Source organism: Aulostomus chinensis, chromosome 19 (genome assembly GCF_037954235.1).
Source record: "Aulostomus chinensis isolate RoL2024-O1b breed Wild chromosome 19, RoL_Achi_v1.0, whole genome shotgun sequence".
NCBI classification, from domain to species: Eukaryota; Metazoa; Chordata; class Actinopteri; order Syngnathiformes; family Aulostomidae; genus Aulostomus; species Aulostomus chinensis.
The window spans coordinates 16,012,767-16,037,222 of record NC_141338.1 but is presented as its reverse complement, the minus strand read 5'-3'; the positions used below and the strand labels follow the sequence as shown (position 1 = coordinate 16,037,222).

At 41.8% G+C, this 24,456-nt stretch overlaps 1 protein-coding gene across 6 annotated transcripts in view; it reads right to left on the bottom strand.

Moving 5' to 3' along the window:
- Window positions 1-24,456, bottom strand: part of cntfr (ciliary neurotrophic factor receptor) — a 244,636-nt gene that overhangs the window by 38,599 nt on the left and 181,581 nt on the right. The window lies entirely within an intron of this gene.

Below are 24,456 nucleotides of genomic sequence, written 5' to 3'. Positions count from 1 at the left end.
CAAGAGCAGCTAATGGATCAAGGAGGATATGGAAACAGCAAGTAACCTGCAGAGGCACCAGGTGAGTGTTCACAGTAAAAAAAAAAAAAAAAAACTCGGCAAACTAGGATAAACTATGTTGCCAGGTAAGATAGTTACTCACACTGAGGGTTCAAAGAGTAAGAGGAGGCTTGTTGCAGGAGACACAGCAGCTTTTAGAAAGTTTGTCCCAAACAAACCCTGTCCAGACCAAACATGAGCTAAATATCAGACTCCAGCAAAAGTAGCAAAATGCTGTTTGTGAAGTACAAGTACATCTGTGCTACTGCCAATTTAAGGGAAGATGCAACAGATGAATTGAATTTTAGTAGATAACATTAAAGCAATTCATTACATTTAGTTTTGTAACCAGTGAACACATACTGTAAAGTAAAATCTAACTTGGTAATGTAACTAATTATATTTTGGAAAAGTTTTCTCCCCTGGAATGGACTGAAGGCCTGCTGTCAAATAGCTGTGACCAGAACAAGCAACACCAAAAGCTCATCTACCCAATTTAAATGATGAAAATATGAATAGAGGCTGAAGAAATTGGTGATAGTTGGAGAGAACAGTGGAGTAAAAGAAAAAATAGAATAGATGAGGAATAAGGAGTCAAGGTTGTGTGTGTGTGTGTGTGTGGAGAAAAAGAAGGAGAGCAAAAGGAGAATAAAAGAGGTTGTCCAGAAAAAGTGATGTTATGCTAACTCTGGCCTCCTCTGAGATTAAGGTCTTTTCTTCACAGCTAGCCAACCGCACACTCGTCTACCACTCCCTCTTTCTACCCACTGCTTTTTACCCTTTGTCTCAGACACATGCAATATACAGTACACGTACAGAATGGCATCGCAAATGCAAAATCAGGTTATCTTATCTAATAGGAAACTTTTTTTTTTTTGTTAATATCACTTCATTTTTTTGGATCTAAAGAGCAGCCTTGTCACCAGTCAGAGAGCTTCATTAGTTTCTGCAGGATTGGTGCAGTGTAGGGCTTTGACAATACATTTTATCATCCTTTTGAGTCAGTAATGTAAGCCGGAGGTGAATAGTAGGGATGGGTCAACCTAACCCATTCAGTGCAGACATGGGAAAAACTGCATGAGCTGCTCAGTTGAGCAGGATTTCTCCTCCCTGTGGGGAAAAACAATAGCTCAGACTGTTTTCACAGAACAAGGCTTCCAGGGTGTGGCCAGATAAAAAGGTATTAATTACACTGGATAATGGTACAAAGAGGGGCCTTTACCTACTCAGAGCAACAAACGGAATATTTCAAACAATGGCTGTTTTAACTGTTTGCAGCCTTTAACTCGAGGGACGCTGGACATCTCCTATACACGTACCAACACGGCTTGCTTTTAAAACTTAATCCCAAATACGTCAATAAATTTGCAGTATTTATAGTGCAATTCATCGTCTTTGTAATGCTTCTAAACAGTGACGTATTTTGTAAACATAGTGGTTTAAAGGCAAAGTGTTGAGAAGTTGTTCAAAGTTGTGCTAAAAGCTGTGTTAAAAAGTTTTTTTTTTTAACATAATGTACGTGCCGGGGACGTGAAGAAAACAGGTTTTCACCAGTCAGCACGTCAGAGGCATTCAAAGATGAGTCGTTAATATAACAACATAAAATTAGGCCTATATGTAAACATAACTTCTCAATTACTCCAACCGTAAAACTCAATACAGTCAGTTACTATTGACAGTAGGGAGTTTGATAACACAGCAATGTGCATGCACAGCTAAAAATAATAATGTGAATATGTAAATAACGTATTTCCACACTATAAGGCGCACCTTCAATAAATGGTCTATTTTAAAACTTTTTTCATATAAAGGGCACACCGCATTATAAGGCGCATATAATCTAAACGACTGTAGTGGCTGGGGTTGCGTTATGCATCCACTAGATGGAGCTGCGCTAAAGGGAATGTCAACGAAACAGTCAGAAAAGTCAGTCAGTCGAACTTTATTGATAGAATACAAACCAACGTTCTGACAACTCCGTTCACTCCAAAGCAAGTTAGCGCATTCACAATACGGTAACGTACGTACCGGTAGCTGCTGACTGATAGCCTTGAGTTTGAACACTCCGTCGTTAGCGTCTCTTGAAAGGAGCCATTTTGGGGTCTTTACCGGTACTGGTAGCTGCTGAGTGATAGCTTTGAGTTTGAACTCTCCGTCGTTAGCGTGTCTCTTGAAAGGAGCCATTTTGGGGTCTTTACCGGTACTGGTAGCTGCTGACTGATAGCCTTGAGTTTGAACTCTCCGTCGTTAGCGTGTCTCTTGAAAGGAGCCATTTTGGGGTCTTTACCGGTACTGGTAGCTGCTGACTGATAGCCTTGAGTTTGAACTCTCCGTCGTTAGCGTGTCTCTTGAAAGGAGCCATTTTGGGGTCTTTACCGGTACTGGGAGCTGTGTGACTGATAGCTTTGAGTTTGAAATCTGCGTTGTAAGCGTGTCTGGAATTCCCCTTTACCGTTTTTAGCGCTGTTACTTCGGCAACGCCCCCTGACTACGGTAGCCATAATGAACCAATATTGATCCATATATAAGGCGCATCGGATTATAAGGTGCACTGTCGGCTTTTGAGAAAATTCAAGGCTTTTATGTGCGCCTTATAGTGCGAAAAATATGGTATATGTCATATCAAACCATATCCTATTGTACTGTAATGATTCTACCGTACGTGTTGGACTCTAACCTATCATATTGAAATGTAATATATGGTACGAGATCGTATCATAATATAATGTATCAAATCATATTGTATCGAACTGTAACATATGAAAGATGAGAAGATTCATCATCACCTGGTTAAGAAGGAGAGTCAAGCAGTCATGAGGGTACCATTAATGTAACAAATAACAAAGCTTCATGTTTCCATGGTTACTTGCAGTCTAATTAAGGTCAAGACCCAGAAAAACACTAATATTGGCTGTGCTGTGCATCACATCTGTTCGAGAGCTCAAATGTTTGGGTGCAGGAAAGAATAAATCTTAGGTGAACAACACAATCCCTCAGAGAAGACAGAGTTACCAAAAGCACATGAATATTTCACTGCTACATCAACCGAATTTGCTTCTCCAGTATCACTACTGCAGTAGTTACAATTCCTGTCGCAGTGATTCTGACTGATTCCCTATTTTCCTCTCATTCCATATAATTATTTGGAGTTTGCAGTTTCAAATGACTTACTCTGTAATTTTCTGTGTCTGTTGGCTTTCTTGGCCACTTACTATTCCCTTTCCTATCCGTTTCTTGACATAAAAAACAGCCATTAATTTCTTGTCTTCTTGTACCCATGATGGCACAATACAGTTCAACAATAAAATATATTGGCAGCTATCCAATTATTTCTTACTAGTGATAACAATATCCCAACATCTGCCATGCTGAACAGCTTCCTAAAGGGGTTTAACTAAACCCACCCACACACAAACAAGAGGCGGGCTTGATTGGCTGCTATGAGGTCATTTCACTGTCGTACACAGTCACCGGTGTTTAAGAGGTCACCATGACAACTAATTGTCCTGTCAATAGCGTCAACAATGAGAGGCAGGGGACGGACATCCAATCACACTCAATTAATCACAGAGAGTAATTGGGGCCATCTTGATCAATTGGTTCCTCATCTGACAGCTTCAGTCAAAGTTAAAGTCAAACATACCCACACACGTATTGATTGTCAGGGCGGACAAATACACACACACACACACACACACACACACACACACACACACACAAAGAGCTGCAAGTGTTCCTGTAGGCTTTGTAGAGTTAGCAATAATCAATGAAACCACCTTATTAGGAACTTGAAAATGACACAAATTAAAAGACAACTAAAGAGAAAAGATAGCAGCAAGGGGAAGGTTAACAAGATTAACAGAAGAAAGGAAGGCAAGAATTGGAAGACCATACGTGTGTTCTTACATGTTTGGAGGGTTTGTTTCCTTAATAAAGTTAATTTCATCACGCAGGTGTTGTGTCAATCAATCCGCTACTCAGTTGCCTTTAAGATCAGTTCTTAGGGTTCCACTACGATGGTTGAAGAGTTGTTTGTTAGGATAGAGATCGTGAGCCATCAACTGAACCCAGAAGATGAAGGTTTATGTGCAGAAGATGGAGAAGAAGAAGAAGAAGGAGAACATACTAGCTTGAAAGCCGAGATGAAAGAAGGAGCAAAATCACATGACTGTGTTCTCTAACCCCTGGTTTGTTTCTACAGGCTTTGGTCCATTAAAAATGTTAGACTGCACAGAAACACAAACAGCAATTTTGTTTATAAATTATTGTGGTCTTTTTACTGTGCAATAAGATTACAATTAAAAGGTAATTGGCGAGTCAAGACAATGTGACTTGTTTCCTTTCCCTTCTTTTTAATTTGCTTCAGGGGTGCCATTAGATGAAATAATGTACTTAAATTTAGCCCTGATGATTAGAGCCTGGAGGGCTGCACGGTGGTGCAGTGGTCAGCACTGTGGCCTCACAGCAAGAAGGTTCAGGATTCGAGTCCCGGCTCGGGCACGGGATCTTTCTGTGTGGAGTCTCCATGTTCTCCCTGTGTCTGCGTGGCTCTCTTCGGGTACTCCAGCTTCCTCCCACAGTCCAAAAACATGCAATTGGGGACGAGGCTGATTGATACTCTAAATTGACCGTAGGTGTGACTGTGAGTGTGAATGGTTGTCTGTCTCTATGTGTTGGTCCTGTGATGGACTGGTGACCTGTCCAGGGTGAACCACGCCTCTCGCCCGTTGACGCTGGGATAGGCTCCAGCCCCCCCGCGACCCTTAATGTAGGAATAAGCGGAAGATGACGATGGATGGATTAGAGCCTGGACTAACTTAAAGGAACACAGCAACTTTCGGGGGAAATTCATACATTTACCATCAGAGCCCGACAAGAAGATGGATTCCCTTCTCTCCCCTGAGCTTGATTTAGAGGCTGAGACCCAGAGAGACCAGCTGATTGCTAGTTAGCTTAGCACAATGACAGCTATGTGTCTAAAATAACAATATCTTTCAATTTAAATGATTTCTTTTATGAACGTTATGCAAAACTGTAGCTGTATAAACACAGGCAAAGAACGCTTTGGAGAAAAATGCATTGAAGGCTTTAGAAGGAAGTACGCTGACACACCCATCCAGTTCTTTGTGCTGAGGTAACTAGTGATCAGCTGGTCTTTGAGGGTCCCCAATATCTGTGCTGATAGAGCCTCGGTTGTACATAACATTCATTAGGATATGATGTAAATTGAAATATATTGTGATTTTTAGACACTTAGCTGTCATTCATTGTGCTAAGCTAACTAGCAGTCAGCTGGTTCCTCTGTTCTCAGCTCCCTAATGCACACAAGGAGGATAGGAGGGGATTTTTCCTCCTTTTCGGCTCCAGGGAGGATGGACAATAAACACATTTTCCAAAAAGTTGGCTTGTTCCCTCTAACATTTCCATGATAAATCACAGTAAATACAATTATTTGTTGATTCAATGGCAATGTGAGTGATGTCAGTAGCGAAGGGACAGGGATGAAGGACAAAAAGTAAATCAATATGCGAGGGAACATTTCTGAATGATAAATCCACAAAGACTGAATAAACTGCATTCTTTCATCTGCTGTTACCATCATCCCCTCAGACTCATACTTTAATGCACAATGACACATCAAACGCTTTGATGTGAACAGAGAAGGCAGAGAAAGAGTTAATACATTTGTAGACTAAACAGTGAACAAAGATGGCATTAATATTAAAGGAACTCAGCCACCCCGAGAGACATCGCCTCAGTCAGTGACAGACAGGACACCACTCATGAATAATTGTGAATTAGTGCGCTTTCATCATCTAAATGCTCTTTGTTAGCAGCATGAAACACACACCTGGATTTGTACACATTAGCACACACACACAAATGGTTAGCGCAGCTGCTTTTAAATGGTAATAGATCACAAAACTCAACCGATTGTAGACTGTGGACAATGAATCTTAATAGAAAAAGATCAGCAGACACTTTTTTGTTGCTAAAAAAAGTCTGCAAAAATTGTGTACGGTAGCCTTTGAATAAGAATATAACAAAAAACACCAAACAGAACTAAATGTATTATTCCAAATTGTACTGCAACTGCAAAATTGCACTTAAAACTTCAAACATTCTTTAATATCATATTCTGGATTTGATGGGATTTGCCATTTTTGAAGCCATTTAATGAAGGATCTTGTTTGATCTGAAGTGGGAGTGCAGCATGGAGCTTTCAGAGATGGTTCGCCTCCCTCTGCATACACCGCCCTCTCCCATGTGCTGGACCATTCGAGGCCTGAACTTTTAAAGTCAGCTGATATTAGTTGGGTATGTAAGAAGAGGTTGGTCAGGTGATTGCCTCATATCACACTGAATTGGCTAGTTTTCATCTTGTACGCTTTACATGAAAAATTTTAAAAATATTTTAATACACAGGTTCTTTTTTACATCCCTAAAGACATGACACCAAAGCAAAATATGTTAGAAGAGCCAGACAGAAGTCCAGAATAATATGTTACCTTGTTTTAGGGCCAAAATTCTTCTAAACAAACTCACAAGAGCATTTAATAGCTTGTTGTAGCTCTCGCCCTCTCTCAAACACACACACACACACACACACACACACACACACACACACACACACGTTGTAAGCTGCACTCTCTCTCTTCTTCTATCCCACTATTCTGAACCTGTCACACAAAAATCCTGATTCTCCAAAACGAGGTTACCCCCCCAACACACACGCACGCGCACACCCACACCCACACCCATACTCACGCCCACATGCGCGCACGCAGACAATGTGGCCTAGTTGCTAGGCTGCAGACGCTGTAGTATTTACTATTTGGTTGTGTTAGCAGCCTCCCTGTGTTGCTTTGTGTGTGTGTGTGTGTGTGTGCAAGTGCATCTCAATGTGCACATTCATGTCTTTAGTGGCTTGTGTGTGTGTGTGTGTGTGTGTGTGTGTGTGTGTGTGTGTGTGTGTGTGTTGGTAGTGGATTTTCGTACTATGACAACAAAGATGAATGCCCTCGCTTCCCTTGTTGCAATTTCTCCATTCATTCACTTTTTCACAAGAAAAAAAAGAATATCTGGGTTTCTTATGTTCAAACAGTTCTGTCGCCTCCAAAAAAAATGGCAACCTTTGTGGATCAGATTCTTTTTCCCTGCTGCTCTGGATAGAGTTTTTACATTCATGGAATCAGTTTTGACAACAGAATATCAAGCGAAAATATTTGGAGAGCAAACCAAAGGAGTTAAGCTCAATGGTTTTGTGAATAATTTATGAAAAGTACAGCACTACAAGCAATTAGTGGACCTGTGCATGAGGTGGAGCCAGTACCTCACTCACAGTAACCTTAACCACCACTGGGCACACAGACCTTAGCACCCACTGGTTTCAGACACCTTACTTACTAGCACATCCACCTCAAACGCTATGGTCCAGTCCAGGACTGTGTTTGCTTACACAAGACAAGTTACATCTGCACAAACTCCTGCAATGAGAACTTCTAGCTAAAAACTCAATGTGGAAAATGCAGTATTCACGATGAATTAGGTTTAGGCACAAAATAAAACCATCGTCTCACTAAGAAAACTGCTTCCGTCACCAGAAACGGCTGAAAATGTCCCAACCATTTAAAAAGACTTAAAAACACCTCTCACGGTTTTATTACCAGAAAAAATGGTGGCAAACGGTGGCAAAAGTTTTGCGGAAAACACAGGCGTCCTGACATCACTCACCAAAGTTTTACTGCCAGAGATTCATCTGCGTCCCCACTAAACACCTGGTTTGGTCAGAAAAAAACATGACACCAAATGTCCATCGCCTTTCTCCTGGCTCACTAGTACAAAGGATATATTTAAATTACAGTGCATTACTTTTCATAGGTTTGAGTAAGCAGAGTGAATGAGAACAGCCTCGCCATCCATCTTTCATGCACATCTCTTTGAGTCTAAACTCACATTTTTCATATTAGAAATCCTAGTGGGAAGAAGTGGATCCTCTTGGAGTCTGAGCCGCGATGAATGGCATAACTCGTTTAGGCAGATGGCTTTAGTCCCTGCTCGACTCGGCCTGCCAATGTTGAGCTTACTGCATTTTAGATTAGCTTAGTCATGTGTCGCGGGAGAAACAGGAATGTAAATAAAACCGTAGGACAAAGTCGTAGAAGGAGAGACAGAGACGCTGTGGTGCCTTTTTGTCGAGACCAGCTGTCGTGGCAAACGGTAATGTAATTGTGGTGTAATATTTTTATCTGGGCTCTGAAGACATATCCTGCAGCATGTATGCACATGTGAGTGTGTATGTGACGGTACATCACAAGATTATGTGTCCTTTATTGTGGTTATGCAATTTTACACACATAATGGAAAGTGCATGCATCAAGTTTTTTTGTTGGTCCTTAGTGTGTATTGTAGAGCGTCTATTTAAAAGCGTCTGTGCTGAGTTACAATAGTTCCTTTAACCCCTCGACACGCAGGTTCCTGCAATTGTTTCCCTTCGCTCTTAGAATTAGCACTGCTGAACCTCTCGCTACCTCCTCTCAAAGTCTATGGGATTTTTGAAAGATTGCATTCATGCCTGAAAAATCACAAGAGGGGTTTTGGATTTGTAAAGATAACCATGATGAACAAAATGAGCTTACTTTCTACTACAGCCCTCCAAAAATCTCATTAGCTTTTGATGCAGGGGACCCATAACAACGCTAAACTCTCATACGTCCCTGCGACACTATTTTAAAAAAACGTTTTCTCTGTGTAAAAATAGCGAAAAGATGTAACTGAGTCTCAAAGCAAGAGCTCTTGTGTGATCTGCATGCCAGCGTGAGTGTGAGAGAGACTGTCTGATTGCACAAAACTTCTATTCATTTTATACAATTCCTTCAATTAAAGACTAATCTACTGAGTCAGCACACGAGAACTGACAGACATTTTCACACCAGCCTCTCTTTTTCTGTCATTTGCTTTGTTTTATTCTATCACTCTTTACTTTTACACTCTGATTTTTTTTTCCTCTTTCCACATGAGGGATAGAATAGGAGGGAAGCTAGTGCGCGCAGGCGCGCGCGCACACACACACACACACACACACACACACACTGCACAAAACAATGATGCCCTGGCATTCAAGGAATGTCTCTGGGCCAATTGGAAACAGCCGCGTGTGAGATGAATGAATGAAAGGAGGATGAATAACTCCTGAGAGCTTCAGGAGTTGATAAGCGAGAAACGGCACAGAGACAAAAGGTAAAGAGAGTTAAAGAGTCTAAAGTTTTACAAAAAAGTTATCTAAGGTATTGTAAATGATGTTATAAATCCTCCCAAGTAGGTTTAATGATCCCGCCACGCTCCTTGATCACTGATTAATGAATACAATCAGTACATACATCGGTGAGATCCAAAACTATTCTTTAAAAGGGGAAAATGAAAAATGTTGAAAAGCTTGCACAGACATCAGCAGCTCTAGAGGTCAGACGTGGGGATAGAACCATTATTCCTGCACCCTCCGGTATGTCTCGCACTCCCTCTCACTCCTCGCTCTCTCACACACACACACAACACACACTCACTTAGCCACCTGACATTACAAATCTTGCTCAAAGCTTGGAAATAAGCGCTTATGATTCACAGGAAATAAAACCAGATTCTCCGGGCAGCTTCACACATATATAAACACAATTTCACCTCAAGCGCTTTCAAAGAAATCGTTTCGACAGTTCAACTGCTCGTCTCCTCACGGAAAACGTTTTGATGGTAAAGGTCGCTGGTGTTATGAGATGACCAAATGGGTTTCAATGAATAAAACATTTGCTTAATACATGGATTTTGTGTGTGTGTGTGTGTGTGCGCGTATGGAAGTGTGCTGCAAAATGGAAGTCTTTCATTCCCTTAAACTGCTACAGCCAGTAATCTTTCCATCGATTGGTGGTTTTAATATTTCAGTTAAAGCTGAAGTACAGTGAATCCTAGTTTCCTATAAATGAGCGTCCCTTAAATCCAAGTAAAAGTTCCCTGGATTTTTTGCAGGAGGTGCAGGACTGGTGCCTGCTGTATCAGAGGAGCTGTTTAGTTCTGGTTAGCCATTTGCTAACATGAACGTGGATAAATATTTTGATCACGCGGCTAATAAAGACTTCTACAATGTAATCGAGCTTAATGGATCAACATTTTTGTTGGGAGTTCTGTGACACTCAGAAAAAAGTATTTATAGCTGAAACAGTAACAGCAGAGAAGCCGTGAACCAATTAGCCCTCCACTAACTTGCCCATGGATAAATTATTCATTCATGCAGCTCTTACAACTATCCACATGATCTTACACACCAAATGCATCAGTTTGGGACAGTGTGACATTCCCGTGCTTGCAGAAGTCGTCGTACTGCACGTGCTCTAATCAGGCAGGTTCTTGCTAACTTGAATGTGGATGAACTATTTCATTGTGCGTCTCTTTTACATTCTCCAAAACCAAACAGATCAGTTTTGGTTGTGCAATGAGTCATTTCAAGGTTGTTGCGTGACAATCTGAATAATTACTCCGTTGTAGCAGAGTAAGCTACGGCTGGAGGACTAACATCGGTCGGCTATCTCAAATGGGGATAAATAACTTTGAATCAAATTATGATAGTGAGTCTTATCATGTGGTTGTGTGACATTCAGAATAATTCCTCCGTTTTGTATGGCAGCAACTATTCTGACAGAGTAGCTCACGGCAGAGCAATGATGTAATGTTCCTCAAAAATGAGAATTACAACGTAAAAAGCCGATTTTTTTGTTTTGTTTTTGTTTGAAGCTGTCAAGAGGTCAGAGATAAGTGGTCTTTCTTTCACATTAATCTATCGAGTCCTTGCATTCTCTACGCTGTTAATGCAAATGGCTTTCGCACCCAAATGCAGGTGCAACATTCTGGTGTAGCCAGCGGTATTCTTAGCTGAATCTATACATGTATTGCAAACTTCTAAACCCTTTATTGGGCTTCTAAATGTACTTATCTTGCCCCAGTCGTCTGCTGAAAATAGTAGCAGTGAATGAAGAAGCTTATGGGAGTCCAGGCATTCCTTTCATCTTACTTCACTCTTCAATATTTTGTTATTATTTATCTTGACAGCGCAGTGGAGATTGCCAGGAGAGTCGAAAACTGCACATCGCCACTCATGAATGATTTGTTCATTTAAAAGTAATCTTCTTAGCAAAACTGTTATTTGAACTTTTCAAGCCGTAGCCTCGCATGTCTGGACCTTTCTCCACACTTTATTTCACTTCTTTTGTTGTTGCTGCACCACTCTCTGCTGAGGGGCATTGCAGTGATGAATAAAAGGAGTAAAACAAAATCTGAAAAGTTCTTTTTTTTTCTCAAACTGATATCCAAGGAGATATTCTTTTGACTTGACGGATTAAATGGTCTTGCGCCGCATCAGAGCAGGGCCTGGTTAAGGTTTAATTGCCTTTGTCAGGAACGCTACAGCAGGTCAAATACTTCGGTGAAAAGTGGATTGCATCTGGGACAATGTCACACTGTAAGTAATCTAAGAGGACCCTCTTAAACTAAAGCATCAATAGTCATTGTCTTTCCTTTCTGAAGTAAGAGATGGAGGGCAAACCAATTATGTCTGACCAACTCTCCAATCATCTTTTCAAGTCAAGAGGGTCAATTTCTCAAAACTTTCGGCGTGACTTTACTGCACTTGATAAAAGTCATCCAGAGCTTTATGAAAAGAAAATGAGAAGCAAGGTAAGTACATCACACTGACACTTGGAGAGGTGAAGAGAAGGAAAAAAAGCAACTGACATCATTCTGAAATGGAAATAAAACAAGAAATTGCTGAACAAGTTAGTCTCAGTATTTCACAATGCAACAGTCTAATGTGTGAATGCTGTTAGTCGAGATGTGTCGACTCTCGCGGGGAGTTAGAGCCGCGTGTCACTGTGGCAGTAATAGCCTGAGGCCCCGTCACCACTTCCACAATTGCTTCTCAGCTGCAGCGTCCATGATGGTGAAATGATTGACAGACTGGGATTGACCAATCAGAAGTGTCAGTCTGTCAAAGCCACACACCGCTAACTGCCACCACTCACAGAGGGAGAAGGGACATGACAGGCAGGTAACAACTGAATCCCTCATGTCTGAACAGCTGCACCCCCACTTAAATTTAACTGTCAGATTCAAAGCTAGACAGATACAGAGGGGGGGAATCAAAAGTGTCTGGCCTGTAAAGCTGGAGGCCATCATTGTGAATTCAGCCAGCTGCTTTGTGCTGCAACACGATGTGTTCTCTTTACATACACCATGTTCTCTTTATGGAGTTACGAAAGGTGCGGAGGCATAAAGGCTTGTTCTGCAAAGTCTGAAACCTTTAGATACACAGAGGGCAAACAGGCGGCTGTGTGCGCATATACACACACACGCACGTATACACACACACACACGCGCGCATACACTCTATTCCTGCCTGAAAGCGAAACAATGCACAGACAGTACACAAACAACAAAGAAAGAGAGCTTGTGATTCCATGCAGTTCTGTAAACACTGCAGCGGTGATTCTAGGTGATACTGTAATGATATGTTTGTGCAGGAGTTACGCTACATGGTTTCAGTACAGTTCTCCGCACACCAGCTGTGCACTCGCCAAACTGTCAGACAACATCTCAGCTCATGGCAACTAAGAGTAGAACTGACAGCAAAACTGCTGTCGCCTCAGGAGAATCCACCAGAATATCACTGCTGCTTACGTCTGTGTGGCGGCTAACTGATACAGCAGGGCAGCTATCAGGGCAAAGCTGCAGTCCATCCTGTCCCATACGTCCATCCCAACGTATGGGATGAAATCACACAAATAGTCTAATCCTCAGGTACTGGCATGAAGACAGAGATACGGCTTGTGAAAAACATTTTATTTATTTATTTATTTGATATTTTGGTAACTGAACGTGTTCAATTCCTGATAACGGACACCTCGTCAGCCATTACCCCCATGGCAGTGTTGAGGGCTGCTATCCTGTTATGGTTAGACAGAAAAAGAGACTTTTTAAAGAGCTTTCACAGCAAATATTATCCTGATGATCCAGAATAGCCTCGCCTTTCTGTGTATTGGAAGGACATTTTTATCTTGACACTACACAATGTAGAAATTCAATGACCTTGTTGCTCCATAGCTGTTATACTCACTTCAGCTCTGAGGCCGTGTCACTGGGGATTTTTTCCATAAAGGCACAAACTCAACATGATGCTCTTATCACACATCTGAGATTTGGCAGCAAAGAAACTCAAACACTGATGAGTTCTGATTGTAGCCCCGAATGCTAGAAAACTTTGTTCTCCTTTTATTCCTTCAGCCAACTGCACCTCATGAACTTGATTCTGTGATATACTGAGATGGAAAAGTTTGATGGGAGATCTGAACATCTAAAAACTACAAAGCACTCTAAGTCCCCTAATTAAAGCTGCAAGCCAGGATGAATGGGCCATCTCACTCTGGTGGACATTCGTGTGTGTTGCCTTTTAATCAATCCAATCATCTTGACCAGTGGGTTCATAGGTCTGTGTACCGTCTTCCTACACGACAAAAGCAATGCATTCAGAGGCCTGCATTGCATTCTAATGATGAATTCTGAAAACAAATAGCAACAAACTTCCAGCTGCATGGCAAATGTGAAACCTTCCCACTGCGGTGCCTAGTTTAAAGAGCAAATGCTGGGTGTATCACATGAAGATCAATAGTTTCTCTCTTTCAGCATTAGACAGAAAGGATGCAGGCAGGGGAGAGGACACTGTAGCTTTGCTTTCTTTCAGTCTATTTATGTGCCCTCTTCCTGTCCCCTTTCTCTTCCAATCATCCCTTTCTCTTCAGTTTCTTTATGAATGTCTTTTTTGGGATTTCTCTGTTCCTGTTTTCAGTTGGAATCACCGTTGTCAGCCCACCTCCACCTCACACCCTCTTGACCCCTCATTAGTTGATTACAGCTGGTTTTACTGGCACTATTGGAGGTGGTAACATGTCATTATTTTATCAGCAGGGCTGTATTCATTGCTACTGGAATCAGGGAGGCAACGAGGATGGGGATGGGGGGGGGGGTCACAGATTAAAAGCAAAGACCAGAGCAGAGAGTTTAGAAAGTGAGCAAGCGAGGGAGAGACAGAGAGGGAGAGAGAGAAAGAGGGAAGAAGAGGAGGATAAATGACAGTCATTGTTCCTTCCTCTTGCTGTCACTTCTCAGTAATGCTAATCATTGGGCTAATTTGACAGGATGGTACAAACACACACCCACGCACGCACACATACACACTACGCACCCCCCACCTTCCCACCACCCCTCCCATTGCATTCCAGTGTCCGATGTCAATGAGAGGGAACTGCCACATTACATGGCTGTTTGTTCTCTTTATACGCTTGCCTGCAAAGCCATTAGGGCCTGGAAGTGTGTGTGTGTGTGTGTGTGTGTGTGTGTGTGTGTGTGTGAACGTGGGTGCGTGTGTGAATGCACATTTGAAGTATTCTTTTCTTTCAAATAGGAGGAGTGAATGTAAGCCGCCAATAGTGAGGAATTCTTGGTGCTGAAACAGCAGCTGCAGTTCCTCCATCATGAGACTTTGATTAAAAACAGACTCAATTCCACACGTCGGTCAAATGAAACCTTGTAGACGTTTTTTCACCAGTTTTTCCTGTGTGATTGTTTCTCATGTACGAGTTTCTACAATGTTTGGAATGCTTTTTCTACTTTTCCGTGTATGACGTCCCAATTTTCTTTTTTTTTTTAAGACTTTTTAACTTCATAAGCTTTTTCAACATTTTTACGGTTTATTGAACATTTTTAATTTATGACTTTTAAACAGTGTTCATTGTACGGCCTTTTGTGCTTATTTAATCAAATTTTCACTTTATGAATTAGCTCTCTAATTTTTTTTGGTTTTACATTTTTATGTATAACTTTTTTTTGTCCTTTTTAACCCTTTCACATAGGTCTGACTTCGGTTTCTTTTAAAAACACTTTTTTCAACTGAGAATTTTTCACAAATGACTTCATACATTTTTTTACTGTGACTATTTTTCATGTCCAGTTGTACAAAATGTACAGTTTTTACCCCCCCCCCCCCCATACTTATACTCTGGCCTTGACGTCTTGCTCTTGGTGCACTGCAGCTCAGCTTTGAAAGCTAACAAGTTTAGGTGGAATATCTGCTGTGGTGATATAGAGGAGGTCTCCATTAATATTGAATTAACTCAGGACTTATTATTCAAGATTTATTTTGCAACTTAAAAACTCAACAACCTGAGTTTAACCCAAACTAAACAACAAACTACATCTTGAAAGCCTCTACAGCCTCAACATATTCTCACTCTGGGCGAGTGAGAGTTGAGGAGGCCACACATTCTTGGACTTAAGTGGGATGCAGTGCCATTAAATAAGTGTGTGCATGTGTGTGTCCGGAGGGAAAAGAGGGATCTCACTTTAGAATAGGTAACAGTGGAATGTAATTGAGCTGAAAATTGAAAGTGGAGCCATAGCAAAGCCAAGCTGGTGTGTATGTGTGTAAGAGCGCGCGCGCGCATGTGTGTGTGTGTGTGTGTGTGTGTGTGTGTGTGTGTGTGTGTGCTGGTGCTGGAATTTGTGTTTTTTGTGCACAGGATTGTATGTGTGTGTACCTGTGTTTGTTTGTGTATTAAAAGCTGAGTGGGATGCCAATGTAATCCTCGCGCAGCCGGACCCCCAAGGATAACAAAATTTACTGCTGAGTGGGTGAGCCACAGCGACACACATACAAAAGCATGTCCACACACACACACACACACACACACACACACACACACACACACACACACACACACAAGCAGCTGAGAGAGTGTGCTTAGTCTCCCCTGAAACACTCACTTGGAAAATTGGAAAGAAGTGTGGAGTCTCTTCTGGGCATCACTCGCGATGCTTCATTCAGTGTGATGTACACAGAACAGAACACAGTGCACACAACTGTCGGCTGCTGCTGCTTTATGAAGTCATTTTTACCATATTCCCGGAGAGCTACGGAGATTTCACGCTGTTCTGTAGAATGTGTCGCTTTGCATTCATGCTGAACAGAGTTTCAAACAACAAAGACTTTCAGATTTAAAAATGACTAAGAGGATTTGTGGAGGTGCTGAGTTGACTGAGAGTCGGCGCTCCGGGCTGAGGCATCGACTCGAAAGGGGAAAAAAACCCAAAACAAAACAAAAGAAAGTTGGTTTCTATTTTGCTTCATGACACCTTACCAGTGACTAATTATTCCCAACCTCAGCCCACTTACAGTGCACAAGCTCCCCATGTTTTACCTGAGACTCATGTTTTAATGAGGGTTAAAAAAACAAATTTGTGTGGCTTAAGCTTTGAAACGGAGAGCTGCGAGTGGTTTCCATTTAATTGCCATGTAATTTCAAACCGTGGAAGTGTCCAAAAAAGCACAGATTCATTAGTTTTCATTAGCTGGTTTGGTGAGAATGAAATTTGCTCAGTAATGCCAACGGAAGATGGCGCTGGAGGCAATGTTATGCATGACTGTGGAATACCATAGAAGAAGAAGAAGGAGAGCCGTTTATCTGAACAGCGGAAAGAAGTCTTGAGCAGCTAATGTTGGATGTGCTGCAACTGATGACCAAGTTTGGGATTATCCATGATGATGATGAGAGTGGGAGGAGCTGGTCAGTCACGTGACTTCAAGATTCGTTACATCAGAGATTATTAAAACGAGGGATTTCCACCACATGTGTTGCTCATTTGCTCCTTTTGGGAAAAAAAAGAAAAAGCAACTCAAGCGGGCTTTTTTGTTTCAATTCCTTTAAATTAATTACAACTTTTACATCAACCTTTTTTAAAGCCATAATTCAAATTAGCATTAAAAAAAAATACATGAATGGAAACCTCTCTACTGGAGGGAGGAAAGGAGCTGCATCTAGCCAGCCCCAAATTAGCCGAAGAAGAAGAAGAGGAGGAGGAGAAGAAGGAAATAAGGAGACAGCACTGAAGACGCTCAGTGGCCTTGTTATTTACTGTGTAAATGAGGCCTGGGATGTTCTGCACTTAATTGTATTTTCTATTGTTATGGCCATCGTGAATAGTGAACAGTGTCCTGAAAGCATGGGAAAATGTTTCAACGTTTAAAGTGCATCCATTCATTTCAATTCACACATTTGTGAAAATCTATTTGAATGAAAAAAAATCTGAAAAGCTTGTCACAGCCAAAAGTGATATACATGATTGATTATGTATTTTGTGATTAATTCCATTTTTTAAACTCCTTGACAGCTCTTATTGTTCCTATGTGATGGGACAACAATTGAATCATGGTTTCTGTCAAACATCATAGTGCGCCACGAAGCCTCATTGCAGACTGGAGGTCCTACCAGCGTTGTGTTTGTGGTCGCTTTGCCACCTCCCTGTTTCCATCAGTGTTGTAAAAGACAGCCTGCCATGTTGTTCTGCTGTGTCGGTCTCATTCCATGATACAGCAGAATTGAAATAATATAAAAAAAAAAACAAAACAAAACCCTGCTTTGTTTAAAATTCAATGTTTCCTTGAACAAATCATTGGTGTAATCAAGCTAGGAGAACTACAACTCTGAGGCAGCAATCAACCAAAGGCAGCCGTGGAAACGCAGCCAGAGTGTGTGATGAAGGTGAAGCTTCCTGCAGAGACGAAGCCAGGGGTCCCAGAGTCCGAGCTCAGGAGGGATTTAGGGACAGAGGCTTTTATCCTGATACCCTGCTTCCACTCTGCATATTCTTGCAGTATAGAAGCCTCATTCTTTCCTAGGGGTTTTATTTCGATGACACAAATGTCCTGGTAAACAAATCATGCAGAGGACAGCATCGTGACGGGCAGGGACGATGTTTGGGTGGCTACGTGTTCACGTGTTTTGCTCCAGTCCATTTTAGAGAACACATGCTGGAAGCAGGTGTATTGTTGTGTTCGTGCAGGTTGTTTTTTTTCTTGTTCACGTCAATGCTGATCAGTGCTGATAGATAATCTTGTTTTCTGCGGGGATATTTCAACTGAGATTGAATGCAGATTAAAGATGTTCCCCTGCAGACAAAAAGCAGAAGATAGCAAGGGTTTTTTTGTTTTTTGTTTTGGTTAGGGGAAAGAGGCTTCAGCGAGGGGGTGCGGTTAAACCTGTTGCTTTGTGTAAAACTTTTAAGATGTGACAGGTTGATGAAAAACACTAAAAACAGAGGTTGAATGCAAATTCTAGAATTCAGTTTGAATTAGGATGTGGTGTGAAAATGATTAATAAATCATGTAATGGTGAAAAGGCAGAAACACAAACGACCATTTTGATAATCTTTACATTCTTATGTGTGTAATAATTTACCTTGCAGAACATCGATTGGAGTGTGTTACTTCGTTGGGTGAGTGTATCACTCATGATAACGACCACGACCACGATCGCTGTCTGACCAAATCCTTTTTCTTCTTTGACTCAGAGTTTGGACAATATTCCTCGCACTTTTTCAAAGTTCCACCGTTTACTTCTCTGCTTAAGGAACGCCTGAGCCTTTTCAAAGTAGTCTTCCCTCCTCCTCCTCCTCTCCCCCCTCTTCAATATTGGAGCTCTTTTACGGGCTAAGATGCTTTGTACCTTTTATCTTTACCAGGATCTGTTCTTAACTGTGAGGTGAGATTCTTAGAAAACAACATAGTTCTTCGAGGATTCTTGACTCTCTCTGACTAAATCTGAAACAGAAACAAACTACACGACCTTTGAAGCCCTGAGACGGGAAATTTCATCCATCTGATTACGTATAAGAAACTTTTCTGTTTTCTACTCTGTTTGCATGTCGATGAATTATAGAGAAGCTGTGTGTATCTGCATCATCAGTTATCTGACTTGATTGATTCAAATTCCCGTTTACATTTTAGAGAGTAAAGTTGGACGAAGATGCTCGCCCACATCACACCCCTACGTTCTACGTCAGAGTTTTCTGCAGGAAGTTGACCAAGAACCTTTCTGATAAGTTGCCACTGGACACAAAAATACCGGGAAAACTCTGGTTGGACTTCATAGTGTGATGAAGGGTCTAAAATCCACATCAGTACAACAACTATCACATCTTACTCCGACGACGCCCTCGTTTGGGTTACGGTAGTTAGAACATGTGGTTTACGCAGCAGCGTCTTATTAAGATTATTGACTTGATGGGGTATATATCCGAATATCAGCATAACAAACGTCTCAAACCTCAGATTAATGATCATCACATCTCATACTTTTAAGTTTTGTGAATATTTTACTTGTAGCTGAAAGCAAGGATCAGCAAATGTTCTCTAATCTGCTGTCAAAACAAACGCGGTGGATGGGTCAAGGTCCAGAGGGTTTTGATATTTAACCAACAGCCGGAGATTTCAGCTGGATTCATTAAAACAGAAATAATTAGTTCTTATAATTATTTCTGTTTTCTTATAATTGATGGTTGTTTTCACTCCCAGGTTGTGCCATTTACTCATGTGCATTCATTCCTGTTTATGCGCTTGAGTTATTTGCTATTGAGGACATGTATGCAAAAAAGGTTCACCTGACTTGAATGAAACTGTGAGCCTCAGCAACCTCTACATGACATTCTGTCTCTGTAACCAAAGGCCTGGGGTGTTTACGCAAATGACGTGTGTGAGTTAGTTTGGTTTCAGTACACATTTCCATTCTAGATGCGTCACTGCCTCAGTCACACTCTTTTTGATCAAAACCAAACAGAATGACAGAGTTTGTTCAACAATCCTGGCAGGTGGTCAGCTCAGTAAAAATAAAACTCATTCTCTCCTCCCTGGAGTTTACTGATTTCTTCACCACTCACCTTCTATCTGTCTGTTCCCTCCTTCTTGCAAGTGTCTCAGTGTGTTCTTGTGTATGTTTACGCCTGCCTGCCTTTGTGTGTGTGTGTGTGTGTGTGTGTGTGTGTGTGTGTGTGCGTGTGTGGTCTACAGAGCAGGGTATTTGACTGCCTGATAAGCGAGACACGCTGGCACTGACAGCTTCATCCATCAGTGTGTCTGTCTGACGGACAGGCCTCTTTGGAGAGGTCACACTCCACACCCGTGTGTGTGTGTGTGTGTGTGTGTGTGTGGCCAGACATAAATATTCCTCAATTGGGTCACACACACATGCACGCACATGGGCACACACGTACACACACACACTCACTCACACAGTTTGTCTGTGCTCCCTGGATGTCACATTTTCTTTCTCTCTTTTTCCTGCCCTCCTCTCTCCTGTCCTTGCACTCATCCTTTCTCTCATTTCCAACATTCTCTCCATCTTCCTCTTTGCCTGTTACTCTATTTTTAATCCCTCTAACCTTGACATCCCATGATGTGAGGATTAAGGAAAACACTGTCAAATTGTAGTATTTGGTTAATTTATCAGCTAACTGCTCTAGAAGGGTTTCCCATTCATCATCTCCTTGAGAACATATTCCTTCATTTATTCGTGCACATGAATGACAACATTGGTATGTGAGAAAAAAAAAGCGCAGCAGCATGGTGTAGGAAGAAAGACTGCTGTCACTTATTTCCCCAGAGGATCAAAATAGTTCTCAAACACACAACAAGAAGTGCTGCCTGGCAACAGACACCGCTAAAGAGGAAAATGACCTCTAATTTCTGGACAAATCGACCCCTAAATTGTTGAAGATCTCTCAATGCATTTTTCTTACTCACAGACAACTTTGTTATGGGAACACGATGCATTCATGCAATTTACGTCATTATCGATGTGAGATAATGGCTTTGAGGAGCACTGACACCTCACTATCTGCATCTGTAGTAACTTAAAATGCAGCCATGAGCTGGGTTGTTCAGCTACATAATACTGGTTTGGTTTGGTCCATGATTGAGGGAAATTCATAAAGTTTATACATTTTTCATAGACTGTCATACTTGTCTGAAAATCAAGCCAATATGAGTGTCTTAAACCTGCATTCTTTCTACTGGCCAGCGGGGGGGAACTCCAGAGTGAGGTCCTAATAGACATCAATGAGAAAATGACACAACCTCTCACTTGGTCTCGTTGCTCCTCGTCCACACAGTGACACATGAACCAATCCACAGAATCCTATTAAACTTTTAAAACGGTCAAATGTGGATCCCTGTAGCTTTTGGTTGCTAACTTCCTGCGGAGGCCATTTTGGAGTATTGCATTATTGTAGTGTATTTCATATTATGGTCATTCAAAAAAGAAAACAAAAGTTGTTCCGTCAATCTCATTTAATGCACATTTGACTCCATGTCCAGGTTTCCCTCTCTTTTTGACTTTCTCACCCATCCTCTCCCTCTCCCCCGCCCCCCCCAGTCTTGTTCTCTCTGTCTCTGCATCCGTCTCACATTCCAGGCAAGCTTGGCTTCTTTGTCCTGAATGACATCACAGACACAAGGCCGTGACAGGCAAGACAGGAGGAATGCAGGGCCGGACAGGGATAGAGACTATAAAAGAGAGAGAAAGAGAAGATGATGGAGAGAGAGAGAGTCCGGGAGGGAATTACAATATGTGAAAGAAAAAGGAAAAAGCTGAGAGAGAGAGAGAGAGAGAGAGAGAGAGAGAGAGAGAAAGAGACGGAGAAAGAATTCCATTGATTCAGCAGTGCATGAATGGACTTCAGAGGTCTCCCCACCAACACACACACACACACAACCCATCCACTCCCTTTCTCGTGGCCTCTCTCTCATCCCTTCATCTGTCCCCTCCCTCTCTGTTTCTAACCCTTTCATTAATCTCCTTTAGAGGAATAAGACAACAGCCCCCCCCCCCCCCCCCCCAAAACCCAGATTTTCACACATGCAGCGGAGAGTGTGAGTACCACCCGGTTACAACTCTGCTTCAGCTCTGATTAAAGCTCTGTTGGCTTATCAGTGGTTAAAAAAATAAATCAGTAGTTCAATTTAAAAACTTATTTAAGGTAAGAAAACAAAGTACCAAATGACGATAATAACAGTAAAATGTTGTGACGTCATTCCCATACTAAACATACACAATGCAGTTTAGGTCTGGTTAGGTTGAGGCGCTGGGAAAGTATTGAGTGTTCCAAACAGAACTTGAATGGTTCTTGAACACCTGTCTCCAGGGTTGGTACCAACCACAAGCTGACCCCAGATGTGGACTTCCTCCTGTCATCATGTTACCTTGTTGAACCAATTTGTGCTCCCACCACGAAAAAGGATCCTCATATAATTACACTGTGGTGGTCATGTGGTCGTGGTCTCATCGTGCATTTCCTGTCTGGTCGCCCTGGTGGTTAGATATTTTATCTTGAAGGTTTTGAACATTCAGATTCAAAAATGCATTGCCTAACTGTCTCAAATATGGATGGTGCTGTGTCTGACCGAGCTAGCATTCACATTACCACCGGTCCCAATGCAACCTGTGGTACACAGCTGGGGGGTTGAATGTTTCCTTTGGGACAAGCCTGAAAAGTGCCACTTATTTGATCAGTTACTAAAGCCATCTCCACTTGACACTAAGTTATTTTAGCTTTTGCATGGTTCCTGACATGTGGAGACATGAGCATACATCGCATAGTGAATCTGATAAAAACTAAAAAAAGAGCATCGTGGGTACTCGTTATGCAAAGGTCAACTTTGTGGGGAGGCACTTCATAAAGACACATAAAAGAAGGAAAAAAAAGTTTGGTTTTTTTTAAGTGCATAAGTGCCACATCCTTGCTTCAGCCTCACGAGGAATCATTTGGTAATCTTAGAGAATAGCTGCAGGATATGGTGGCCTTCCACAGCGGTTACAAGGGAAAGACTAGAAAAGTGGGATATACGCAGGATGTGGGGACGCCTCTGACGGCTAACACTGCATGAAACTTTAACGTCTGACCACAAAATCACACCAGACAGATTGCTTTCCAGCGGATACCTCAGCACTACCACATCAGGCTAAAGTCTGTCAGGCTGTCGGATAGAAGGCTGGTAAGCATGAAGAGAAAAAGAAGAAAGACACTAAACGGAATGAAAAGTGAATCAAGAGCCGAGAGGAGAAAGAGAAAGTAAATAAATGACTATGTCACAAACGTACCGTTAATTTGTCGTCAGATCGATAAGTCATAATAACTTTCAGAACACATACATGCGCTTTGAAAATATATTCAGAAGAAATGAAGTCGCACACAGTTATCTACACACACAAGCACCAAAGTTTGGGATTTGAGATATTGAGTGGTTGGATGAACTATTCCAAACCTCTGTGCTGCTGCGGTGAAATAATTTCACCCCATTAAAACAGCAGAGCGGCCTTGGCCAAACTAATTACGGAAAATACTGTCAAACAGAGGCAAGGGGGAGAGTGGTATACAAGATAACGTGTGTGTGTGTGTGTGTGTGTGTGTGTGTGTGGCTAATATACACTAACACAAGCCAGTAAAACATCTGCAGATTAAATTAAGAACCAATACAGTCAATGGAAGCCAGAGTTAATGGAAAAATCAAAACTGAGTTCCTTTTATTTACCAAACAATCATGATCTCAATAACAGCTGGAGTGACAGCGACAGCACGCGCAATAATATAGTTTTAGTTCAGTTGTCCGATAAAGACAACAATGATTTCAGAGAAAATACAAGAGATGCCAAACGAGACCGCATTCGGATTTGGAGCACAAGTGCACAATCTTACCAACACAGATAGAAGCAGTGAGCCAGCTAGTCATTAGCGTTTGAGCGATGGCGTATTGTGTCTGAGCTGACGCTAGTCCAGGCCTAGATGCAATAACAACAAGAACTGATCACCTCCATGAGCGCTGATAGCCTCGTTGTCCTGCTTTCTCTGCCTGCTTACGTTTGATAATTTTTCTACTTTTTCAACAAGTTCTCTGCTTTTCTACTTTATCATTTCTTTCACTCTCAAATGCAACATCAGCACTATTTCTGACTCACTTCTTCCCCCTTGTTAATAGCTTTGCTGCTTGCTCTCACATGCGTTCACCGTCGTCATTCAGCCCTGTCCTCCTCTTTTTCCTCTCACATTCCCTCTATTTTTATGCCTTCATCCTTGTCACAACACTGTCAGTCTCCTTTCTCCTGTTGTTGTGACTGGCCTGTTTGCTTTAGTTTACAGTTTGAAATATGCAATATTTGGTTTACATTAACCTTAAGTAGTCCAGCCAGGTCTGAGTTATGGCGCCGCGGTAACTTCTCTGTTTGTTTTCTTGTTTATGGTTTTGAAATAATAATATTTCGTCGCAGACTAATAATCCTAAGTGGTCTGGGTGAATGAATTATGGTGTGTGCATCAGCTGCTTTTTGAAGCTTGCAGGCTCATGTCCCATTAGAGGTCACATTTGAAATGAGCTGTGTGTGAACACCCTCGTATGTAAATCCCTGTCAGGATGCGAAATGACAAAAGAGGGGACACCCAATCCTTTGTCCTGCTGAGCCTGTACTACAGCCCGCTGCAGAAATCCTCTTTAACACC